We start from the raw sequence: 12,335 nt of genomic DNA, 5'->3' as shown, positions 1-12,335 counted from the left end.
AGCACTGAAAGTAATCTTTAAATAGAAAGTGCAGACCACTTCAATAATTAATCAAGCGACGTTCTCTTCTTGTTTTGTCTGGCGTCTGTTTGTTTGTCTGTAGATAATTGCAGTGAGCGGTCGCTATTAACCCTTCTGCACTGTTAACATCTTAATTAATTTCAACGATTATCTACTGATGTTGATGGCTTTAATAAGCATGATGTAAAATATGAATCAGCAGGAATTAAAAATTATTATAGAATGTACTATCTAGATTGTTTTTTTTATCTTAATTCAGGAACTTGGTCGTAAATTTACGACCATGTTTTTTTTTGCTTCGAATGACGAGACGAGCTTACCGTTCGCCTGATGGTAAACGATACGACCGCCCATAAACAGTAGAAACACCATCTAACACCTTGAATTACAAAATATTGTTTGGTATTCCATTGCGCTTGTCATCCTGAGATATTAAGTCTCATTATGTCCAGTAGTTACACTGGCTACAGTGTCCTTCAAACCGGAATACAACAGTGACTACACACTGCTGCTTGGCGGCAGAAATAGACATTGTGGTGGTACCTACCCAGGCGGACTCTAACATATAAGACATCTACCACCAGTATGTCAAAATATTTCGTTATTTAAATCCTAGCCCCTTCCGACGCAGAAACCATCAATAAACTATTTATGATGCCCATCGAAACTCACATTATGGGGTCCACTCCGCACACTACGACAATATCTAGGTTGTTGGGGTAGCAGATTTTACTTAGGATTTGTTTGTTATATAAATGTCATGGCACTAAAAGAACCATTGTTTTTTGCCTATAAAATTACGGTTTAATCATAAGTTCAGAGAAATAACATCTGTTTTTATATACTTCGTCAATATTACTGGGTTATTTTGAATTTATTACATTCTCTATAAAGGGAAACAGTAAATATATTTAAGGAAAATATCATCCGAATTAACAGAATTGCAATATTGTTTGCAGTTACTATAGTGCAGTAACCTATGCGTGTTCATAACTTTAACACATAAAGTTCTTAATAGATTTAAATGTTGGAAGAATAGAACAAAGATTAACTCAATTATGGATCAGTATTTATATAGTGGATTAGTGTATAACTTAAAAGCAGACATTCAACAGTCTTAAAAATATAACCAGAAAAAAGAAACCTTGTCCCAAGGAAGGGTATTTATGTGGGTGAAACCGCAAACAATTTTTTTTTATTATTATAATGTGTCTATTTTATGACTAAAATTCGTTTTATAACTAAAACGAGGATCTCCTTTTTTATATTTGGTTAAAAAGAGAATTACGTTTGCTAAAATATAAACGATGTTAAGACAAACAATCATTTATGCGTGTCAAAACTAGGCGCCATATTGAAGTTTTTTTTCTCTGAATCGACCAAGACTTTCTCCAGCGGATGTTCAATACTTATAATACACTTTTTATTCAGTGCTTCGTAAATGAAATAATAATTAGTACATTTTTTTGCGGAACGATTTTCTAAGAACAATATGTTTTATTGATTAAAGTTGACCAAGAATAACGGCTACATCGTGCCTCTTTCCTTTTGGTTTAATTATTTTCAGCCTTATTTTTTCATATGAAATTATTGAAGCTAACATAATGTTAGGACTGGCAAATAATGGTAGAACAGTAAACGTTTTGTTAAACAACGCCGAATCGGTAAAAATCTGGCGCTCTGGTTTCTTCTATTTCACAGTCCAGTACCTTAATAATCTACTTAAATCGTACTCAAAGGCGAGATATATTCACTCAGAGCCCGTATTTAATATACATACATTATACATATATTAATACGGGCCTTGAGTATTTCTCAAAATAAATGTTACGCAACGAAATAGTTTATACGAAATATTATTACGATAATTTCAGTATTTTTTTTTTGTTTAATACATTCGTTTTATCAAATAATATATAATGCATATATTAAGATAAATAAATAACAGATGAGACAGAAAAATCGTAATGCCATTTCTTAAAAACTATTTAATTACGAAATTGTCTCCTATTGCCTGTCCCAAATGTTACTCACCCTTGATAATGAATCACATGGAAATAGAGATCAATTTACTCAGTCATGTTGAATAGGTTCGCGTAACACTGGTGGTATTATTTTTATTGCGTGAATTACCGCAGGAGTGTTTTTTCAAACTCACAAAGATCCATTCAGACTACTTGGAACTCGCGTAGCTAGGTTTCAAATCAGTTACAATGAATCAGCTGGTTTATAGTTCGCAGCTGAGCATAAAAAGTATGTACTTATATGGAACAATTTGTATATTGTTTCTATTGGTGACGATAAAAACTACTTACTATATGATAGATAGAGAATTTAGCAATCACATTGGGTAATTGACTATTTATCGTCTGATAATTTTAGGTTTGAGTCCCAGACAGATTGTCGGATAAAACCGTTTTTGGTAGTTGATTAAAACAATATACCTAATCAGGTAAGGTAAGGAAATGATAATGTAATTTTTGTAATAAATGCAACGGCATGAAAATGGCTAATGGAAACAAAATGAAGAACTCCATATTTAAGATATTTTATTGATCATAATTGAATATTAAAGTGCAAACAACAACAGAAAAATATCAAGCAATTTTCCACGAAGAGGTCACTGAACCGCCAAAGACCTAAATAACACTAAAAGTTGCAACCCAAAATTTTTTCGAACCAGCTTATTTATATGAAATGCATTTACAGCTGTGACATACGAAAAAAGTTGTAATTGCTTAAGTGCTTTTCGGATCGAATTCCAACCATCGCCTGGCAATCAGTTCCATATCCCACTACGCTATCGTCGCTTTTTATTGCTTGAGTTCTCTTCTCGTAAGATACTCCCTCCTATATCAATGTACGCACAATGGCCCGACTATTTTACGGTCTAAGTGCGGAAAAAGGAGCCCATAACCATAACCCATATCAATGTAACGCAAGTTGTACCAAAACACAAATTTTAAAGGGTTTGTTTAAAGTTAGGAAGTTTTTAAAGTTGGAAAACGGTTATTGCATCCACCGCCTCTCCACCATTTATCATCTGATTCCAATCCCTGACAATTAATTAAGCAATGCTGCCCCTAGACCGAACAAGTGACAATTTTATTACTGTGATAAAACATGTTCCTTTAGTAACCTCGATAAAATTAATAAAAATAAGTTTTGAATTATCGTCACGTACTGTGTAGGTGCTAAAATAGCTAAATAATCGCGGGGGACACGTCCACGCTGTCCTTGGCATTGTCGCCCACTACGTGAGCTTGGTTACAATGAGTTTATTTTTTTTTTATATCAAAACCGTTGGCAATGGAATTCAAAGCAAAAAACCTTAAGCAAAAAGTTTCGTACCACACGTGGTTGAGATGCGGACCACATGGGATTCGCTTTGTATTGCGCGTAAATAAAACGAGTATTTATTTTGTGTCATCTGGTTACTTACGACGCGACGGTGGAGTTTACATTTAATTTTAAAAAGTGAAATTTTGTTGTGTAAATTCTTGTTTTTATTCTGGTAGGTTTAAGTTAATAAACAGTAATATTAGTTATGTCCAATTGTATTCCTATTGATCGACAGATATGCCTTTGTTTAACCGATCTTTCTAAATCATCGTGTTCTTCAATTGACCTTTATGCACCATCTTCAGAAGTGATAAAAATCCCTATCGAATATCTATATAAATAGAAGTAGTATTCAACTTAATTTCCAGTGACGTAGAAGGCAATAGTCTCTTAACATTAGTGTTTACAATCTGTTCTTAACCAAATAATTTTTATAACCTGTTATAATTATTTATGTCTCTATAACCAAGAAAATTTATTAGTTGTGTCAATAGTGTTAAAATCGTTCCGTTTTAATCATATACTTTATAAAGTATCTCTCAATATGGTAATTAAGTGCCTTGCGGTATGTTTGCCTAATTAAAACCACTCCCATTCATATTTATTTCTAGCCCATATAAATCATATTCAAAATCTTCAAAAACTAATATTTATGAGTTCTTTGAACTGTACTTTCCCTTGGTTATAAGACGTATATTTATATTACTCGCTTACAAATAAATGTTGTACTTAAAATTGGTCACCAAGACCACTGCCATTGAACTTTCTCTCGGTTTGGATAATTCCCATACAAGGTTATGAGAGCTTTCGTAAGGGAAATTATGACATAACTAGGCGTTGCTCGCGGCTTCGTCTGTGTGAAAATTCTTTCCCGGTATACAAGTCCTAGAATGTATTTTACCTTGATAAAAATTACTCTTTACATTACTCCAAATTGCGGACTATCTGTGTGCCAAATTCCATCCAAATCCGTTCAGCCATTATTCAGTTTAGTTCAAACAAACATCCAAACACCTTCACCAACTTTCGTATTTTTAATATTAATTTAATTTTTATTACTTTAAATGAGATGTTAAGATTCTTAATAGCTTATAATTTATGCATGTTTACTCATTAAGGTTGTTTAGGTGACGCGTTGACCATTTAATATTGCGTTGGAACAGATACCAATCTTAGAAATATTTGACGTGAATTGATGATATTTGTATACGGTGATTAAAATATGTTTTAAGCATTTCAAAATGTATTTATCGATTGCTTATTTACACATAAATTTTTAAATAATATATCAGCCCTGTATTATATACTGTCCCACTGCTGGGCACGGGCCTGGTCTACTGCTGAGAGAGATAAGGTCTTGGTCCACCACGCTGACCTAGCGCGGATTGGCAGACTTCAGAACTTCTCAGGTATGCAGTTTTTCTCACGATGTTTTCCTTCGCCGAGCAAGCGATAATTTACAAAGAATACTCACATAACTTTAAAAAAGGCAGAGGTGCGCCCTTGGCTTTTGAACCTGCAGACATTATTCTGGGCAGTATTTTTAAATGTCAATTAAGTTATTGCTGCTAATATATACCTAGCTACTAAATAACTAATAGTGAAACATAGGTTTAGTATGATGATTTCTATCTCAATAGTCTTGTATAAAAAATATTCGGGAACCTTCTATCAGCTATGCAAATTGCAATTATAAGCAGACAAAGATCTTGGGAATAAAAAGTAAAAAACATCCTTCGAGCCGGATTTGAACCAGCGACCTATGAATAACAATTCCTTACCGTCTACAGTCCACCAACTGAGCTATCGAATGTCACGCATGGGAATATGAACATTATCGTACTATCGAAACTATATAATAAAATGGTTAGAAACAAAAAACACTTGAGTCGCCATCTTAGTTATCATTATTACAATGTCAACTATTATCATTCTGACAGAACTATCATATAATTTCTAATCATCTTGTAATAAAAAATATGAAATAGATCCTTCGAGCCGGATTTGAACCAGCGACCTATGGATAACAATATCATACCGTCTACAGTCCACCGCTCTACCAACTGAGCTATCGAAGGGTTTGAGATTATGAACATCTTAATGCAGTAGTAACAATGACAGTCATTTTATAGGAAAGTTTGTACTGAATAAATATATCATAGGTAGTAAAATATCAAACGAGTGACGTTTCACATCTACCTATAGATTGTTGATAGCCGTTAATATTTTGCCGTCCTGTTACTATTTAAACCTCCGTAAGGCCGAAACGAAGCTGTCTAACAACCGTTTTCAATAAACGATCTCAATCTCGATCCGATTCCGAGAATTAACCAATCAAAATATGTAACTCATTTGTAAGCATGTCAAAAAAACTTTGTTCTGATTGTTCCATTTTTAAGATAGATCCGAAAAAGCGATTAGGTTCTTTTATTGAAAATGGTAGTAAATAACACACGATGACGATTATTACTATCTACACAATTAATTAAATAAAAATCAAACGTTCTTTTTACCCGACTACATAAAAAGAAAGAGGTTCTCATTTCACACACTCCAAAATTTATAACTACTTAATATTTACTCAATATTTTTGTTTTAGTGATTTTTGTAGACAGTTTATTTAGAGACCTTTCCTGGAAAAAAACTCCCGTTGTTTATTTTTGATGAAATGAAGTACATAGATCTTTTGTTAATGTAGAGTGGGATCTATTAACAAATACTCTATATCCATCTAGTCATTAGTAACATTAAACTATGAGACAAAAACAGTAAAAGTTCAGTTACAAAAGCACCGTAATTATTTTAAAACAATGCCAATTATTCTAATGTAACGCTTTAATTACGCAAGTCTGTTACACTATTTCACACGTCACAATAAAGTTTGCGTTTAAGTTTCGTATGTGTCCGAGTTACATAAATTATATGAGGATCGGCCGTCCCCGAATAGTCACGCCAAAATGTGACCTCCCACATTAGCTTAGAATCGCAATTGTGGATAGGTTATGTCCAAATTATTTTACAGTTTTACGTAAACATAAAATTATTGTTATTTAATAACATGTAAGTAAAACGTAAAACAATATAATTACGAATAAGAACTTATTGCTATGTTGCTGCCATTGGCCACCTTGATGCCGGGAAGATTATTATTCGTCTATGCTTTGAAAGATTTTCATATAATAAGTGGGAATGCCAATACTCGAAGGTAACTGATATTCATCTTCAATACTATGGCACTCATTATAGGTGCATTGCCGATATTTATTGAAGTTAAAAGTACTTTTTTAAACATCTCTAAATCCTTACGAACACGTGGAGCCATAATAGTATATTTACGAGAGCACGTCGTAATTCAAAATAACTAAGAAACGACAAATATTCCCTTCAATATTTCAAAACCGAACATTAATTGAAAACGAAACTAACGATGGCGAATTGCAACCATCAGAATGGACATAATTTATTCAACAGATTGGATCACGTACGTAATTCAATTTGATCCATAGCTCAAGGATATATTTCCCAATACACAATATAATCTACCATTTACTATACACTAAGGTCGTACAAGCGGCCCTAAGATTTCTAATATTCCATTCCATTTCTATTTGATACATTTGACTCTATGGGTTAGGAATGGGCAATGCGATTTTGATTCAACATGATATAACAATATACAATATATTATATAACCATAATGAAGCCAGTAATCCAAATGGATTTAAATGTTCTTCAATTTTCTTTGTACAAAATTTACATTTGTATAACGATACAAATGTAAATTTTGTAGTATAACGATACTTGTACAAAATAATCCTACTAATATTATAAATGCAAAAGTTTGTGATTATGGATGTATGTTTATTCCTCTTTCACGAAAAAACTACTCAACGGATGTGGATGAAACTTTACAGTAATATTGGTTATACATAAGAACAACACATAGGCTACAATTTATAATGATTTTGTGTAATTTGTTCATAATATAACGATAATTATCAAGTAAATCGGAAAAAAATAACCCGGAAAAGTTCTTCACGCGGACGAAGCCGCAAGCAAATATAAATATATACAGAAGTATATATTTATATTAATTTATTGTCAAACGAATCAAAAATAGAATATAAAACTAGTCCAATCTAAATTCGACGAATCCAAGGCACATCTGCCCAGCACCAAAGTTAGGGCAATTACACACACGCGCAACCATCAGCTCTATTATTATATCATTAAGGCACCGTTACACTCGGACGAACGAAATGTGGGGCTCGAAATATCATTTATTGTGGTTTCTATGACGACGCCAGTAGAATTCTCGGTATATCGGTCGGATTTGATTGCATGTGCGGTTAGATTAGTCGCCAATTGTAACTAAGTCTAGTAATCGAAATCGCCCTAATAAACTGTATTAGTGACTTACTAAAACTATCGCTGTCTGATATTGGAATAGAAATTATATCATGGAATGGCTCTGGATTCTCTAAAGCTTTATGAATGATTCATCATCCTGGACATAGGCCTCCTCTCACCAGATCGTCGGTCTATCTCGTGGGGGACCTGCCTACGCTGCGTCTCCCGGTTCGTGGTCGCCACTCCAGAACTTTTTATGGATGATGGATGATTGCTTGAACTGAATTGAAATAACTTGACTATATAAAACAGGTGACAGTGTATTGTCCTATAGCGATAATAAGTTATTGTACAATAATAAATTATATTCTGGACCTTATTATAGTGAGATTTAATCAAATTTAAAAACTATGGTACTGTCAAAAGTAAAATATAGTTACATAAAATTCTCGAATGTATTTATTCAAAACCAAAACTTTCAAGCGGACAGGGTCAATTTATATCAAAATATAAAAACACAAGAACCTTGCTAACAACAAAAAAAAAACACATTTATATATATTTTAATTAACATAATCAACATTCCGAAGCGCATTGCTAAATAAATCTAATTGTTGCGGGTGCGCACATTGTACATTTCAAGGCTTACATTTAAGGGGATTAATGAAAAAGATAATTGTATTGATAGCTGACCTTATCTATTGTATCCACCTGTCATAGCAAAAAAAAATTTTCTTTTGTATCAGCTCGGAGTCTAGAATTTGTGCCTGATATATGGCTGATACAGGTCCGCCCCTATCACATCATGGAACCGTACACACACGGCGAAAAGTGGGTGCTCTAATAGCCTCTACCTACCCCTTCGAGGATATAAGCTTGATACGTGTGTTTTCTTTACATCCCCTACATTTGGCTATAAAAGATTTTATATTTCATCAAATGTCCTATACAAATAGTCTAAACATTCAAATGGTATTAAAATACAAATCGCTTATTTCGTAACAGCGCATTAATTACCATTTATAGCTTCCACTCACCTCAGACAATACAGTGATAAGCTTATCTCTGACAACTGTCAGATTAGTTTATAAATCAATTTAAATGTCAGCGTAGGAGAATAAATCATCACATTCAAGGTTTCGTCTTTGTCCGTTACAGTGTTGACTTGCGCTTCGCATATTTATAGCATTAATAATTATTGATCTAAGACCCTTTTTGATTAAGCCGTTACTCAGACGCTAATAACTTGTTTGCTGGGAAATATAGTTAAGTCATTTTGGCAACCGCAGCAGGACAATATCATCGTTCAAATATAACTATATAACAGTATAAAAGTTGTTTTGACAACTACAGAAAGTCAATTTCATCATTAAGTCAGCGTCTGCGCAGCACCTTAATTTAATTCCCCAATAAAAAACGACCTTAAGTAAACAGTTAAAACTAGACCATTCAATGATTTCAGGCATCCACATCAAACGATTTCAAGGGGCATTTCAAACATATTTAAAATCCTATGTATGATAACAATAGATACCATATTATCATAACTATATACGTGTCTTCTGTTTGTGGCAGTACGGTGAAGCCGTCTTGTATTTTATTGAGGTACTTTTTAAAATGGCAGTATTATAATTAGAATGTGTTTTTAGAATTAAAAAAAAAAAAACTTATTTTCTACGTGAAGCATGAAACAAAATATGCTAATAATTCCATAAGGTGTGACGATCATTTCACAATCAATGTCAGATATTAAACAATTCAGGTGACATTGTTTTGAACGGTAACAAGTTACTGTGTGATTTATGCCAGTATTTATTATTCCGGATTGATTTACGGTTGTTTACCAGTAACCAAATGTTGTGAAGCCCATTTAGTGCAGCGAAATTTATTGCTAATGTTTAAATTATAATTTCATTAGCCGATATATTATTACTAAACAATAATGTTACATTAAAAATATTTTAATTTTATTGTTTGCAATAAGAGTCAGTTTTGTTTAAAACCAAAGTTTCTACCAACAACGCTCATAATAAGTACTTATATTATGTTAAATATTAATTTTATGGTTATTATTACATAATACATTTAAAATACATTTTAATGGGTTTACCTTTTGTATTAACAGCTATTTTCGAATTGTTAATGATCATGTTAATGATTAAATCATATTAGCCGTCCTAATTATTTTATTTATTTATTATAAGTTTTCCTCGATTTGCAAACTTATAATATCACTAAAATATTATTTATTAAAATACATAACGCTGTGCATATTATCTTTTAAATAAGAATTTGAATTTAGAACCAATAATGTAGTAACATTATGTATATTTTTTACATCTATATTTTTTACTCTTGCTATGCCAAAATAAAATAAAATATTCAAAAGTATGTTGCCAAGTTTAATATTAAATATGTTTCTACCTACAGAATCAGCACATTCTTGCACGAGTGTGGGATACATCCGTCCTTGGAGGTCGCCACGTGGTCCATCGTAAATAAACACCGGACCCTGCACACGCACGAGGTCTGCCATATTGTAAAAATATAGGATTTTATACATGCTATTGATTTATAACTTATTATATTTATGAATATGTATTATGCCTTGTTGCTTATATAACAACCATTATTGCCTTTTTATCAACTTCCGAAATGTTTTTATTAAAAACCTACACCGTATTTATTTTTAATTACAGAGCCCTACATTCGACTGAACTGCACTGGCCATATTGTCAATGTTATCTCATAATTGCCTGATACATTGGTTACAATGTCCTTCAGAATTATATATTTATTAGTGCTTATTGCTTACATTTGTTTTGCAGTTAAAATAGACTAAACAGTATCCAAATAAAACTTATTTTGCGTTATTAATCGCTGTTTTTATCGTTTTTGCGGACTGAGAGTCCGCCCATGAGCATTGAACGCTGCAGTCTTCGAAACGCTATGATGAAAGAAAATTAAAATATAAAAAACCGCGAAAAAAACAAATCAAATAAAAAATAAAAAATCTGAAAACATTTTTTTTTTATGTCTAATATTCACGTAAACATAAAAAAACATCAGACTATAGTAACGAACGATAAAAAATAATGTAGCATAGTTAATAATATACTATTATATAGTCCAAACACCATCTTAGCAAATACAGCTTACAATTCATATCTGAATAAGTCCTTGAAATGCTATAGTACTCAGAATAAAGGGATAACTCTTTAAAAAAATACACACGTAGCTCCAAGTTCCAACATATATGTATATACATAACATACGCACGACGCGAACTACAAAAGATCTGACCAACACCTTTTTTCATTAAAACCTTTACAAACGCGTTAATTAGTATAATTAATTGTACAAACGACTCAACGATATGCAACGTATGCAACATCCGCCTGTTTTACATTACTACGGCTACGAGTAATAAAACAATGACCAAGAAATGTATGAGGAAGTTACTTTTGACCTCATAAGGCTTATTACACAAAGGTCACGGTGGTAATGTTTAGAAAATCACACCTGAATCCTTCCTTGACAAGTTTTGTTATTTTTTTTATTCTGACTATAGTTATAAATTATAAAAGAAACCTTAGTATATCTGGTTGTGGTGAAACTAAGACATGAGTTACATTTTACATCACGACTAAGGTCAGGTGGGGCAAGTGTGCCGACGGGGTAAGTGCACCTACCCTAAAAAAATCGAAAACTATTAATGTTATACAATTACCGCAATCTTATATCAATGCTACTAACTGAAATACTGTTCCACTAAAAAACACAAATGGCTCTGTTCATTTTAATACGATTTATTCGCCATTTTATTTTAAGTGTCATTTAGACCTGTAAACAGAGATGACCACGTGAAAGATAACATCAAATATTTCAAGATATGTAACATATTTCTGTAAGCCAGTAAAGTGAGTACATAATTTAAACCTTTTATTTTAACTTCCTACCTGAATTTTATTTATATATACTAAAATAAAGGATTTTTTAGCAATGCGAAAAATGTTCCTCAAAATTGTCGAGTAGGGCAAGTGCGCCACAGTTACTAGTCGTATGGCGCACTTGCCCCTGAACCATATATCACCAACCTTTTTTGAGAATATGTTTTACTAATATGAATTATTATTATTATAATGTTAGTCTTAGCATAATTTTAGTACTCAAGGTATTTTATTTTAAGCCGACTTAAATAAAAGGGCGTATTAGTTAATTCGTCGTATATTTGTTTGTTTTAGATCGTTCGTTTTAACAAAAGAAAAACTGAAATATTTTGGTCTAGAATAACTTTACGTGAAGAGGTTGCAACTGTTCGATCAGGCACGTTATCTGGGTATAATGCAGTTAAAACATATCAAATGTCATAAGGCCATATTCTAAGTAATTGAATTATAACGCATTAAAATTGTTAATTCTTACATTTTTATATGTTTATTTTTTTAGTTTTTAGAAATAAAATGGATTTCATATCAAGGCTACCATTTTTTTTACTATTTTTTTAAATATAACAAAAAAATGTGTAAAATGTTTTGAAGCCCTGATGTACAAATATATGGCGCACTTGCCCCGAATTTGATTTAACAGCCAGTGTTTGTTATAATATTGAGTGATTAAAA

The 12,335-nt window shown here is 32.2% G+C and overlaps 1 non-coding gene across 1 annotated transcript; it reads right to left on the bottom strand.

The window, feature by feature from the left end:
* Positions 1 to 5,352: 5,352 nt before the first annotated feature.
* Positions 5,353 to 5,441, bottom strand: Trnay-gua. Its single transcript is given in 2 exon segments — positions 5,353 to 5,388; positions 5,405 to 5,441. It is a non-coding gene; the product is annotated as a tRNA-Tyr (tRNA).
* Positions 5,442 to 12,335: the final 6,894 nt, after the last annotated feature.

The sequence above is a fragment of the Manduca sexta genome, chromosome 10 (assembly GCF_014839805.1).
Source record: "Manduca sexta isolate Smith_Timp_Sample1 chromosome 10, JHU_Msex_v1.0, whole genome shotgun sequence".
Lineage (NCBI taxonomy): Eukaryota > Metazoa > Arthropoda > Insecta > Lepidoptera > Sphingidae > Manduca > Manduca sexta.
The sequence above is the reverse complement of the archived record's forward strand: the minus strand, read 5'-3'. Positions and strand labels throughout refer to the sequence as shown.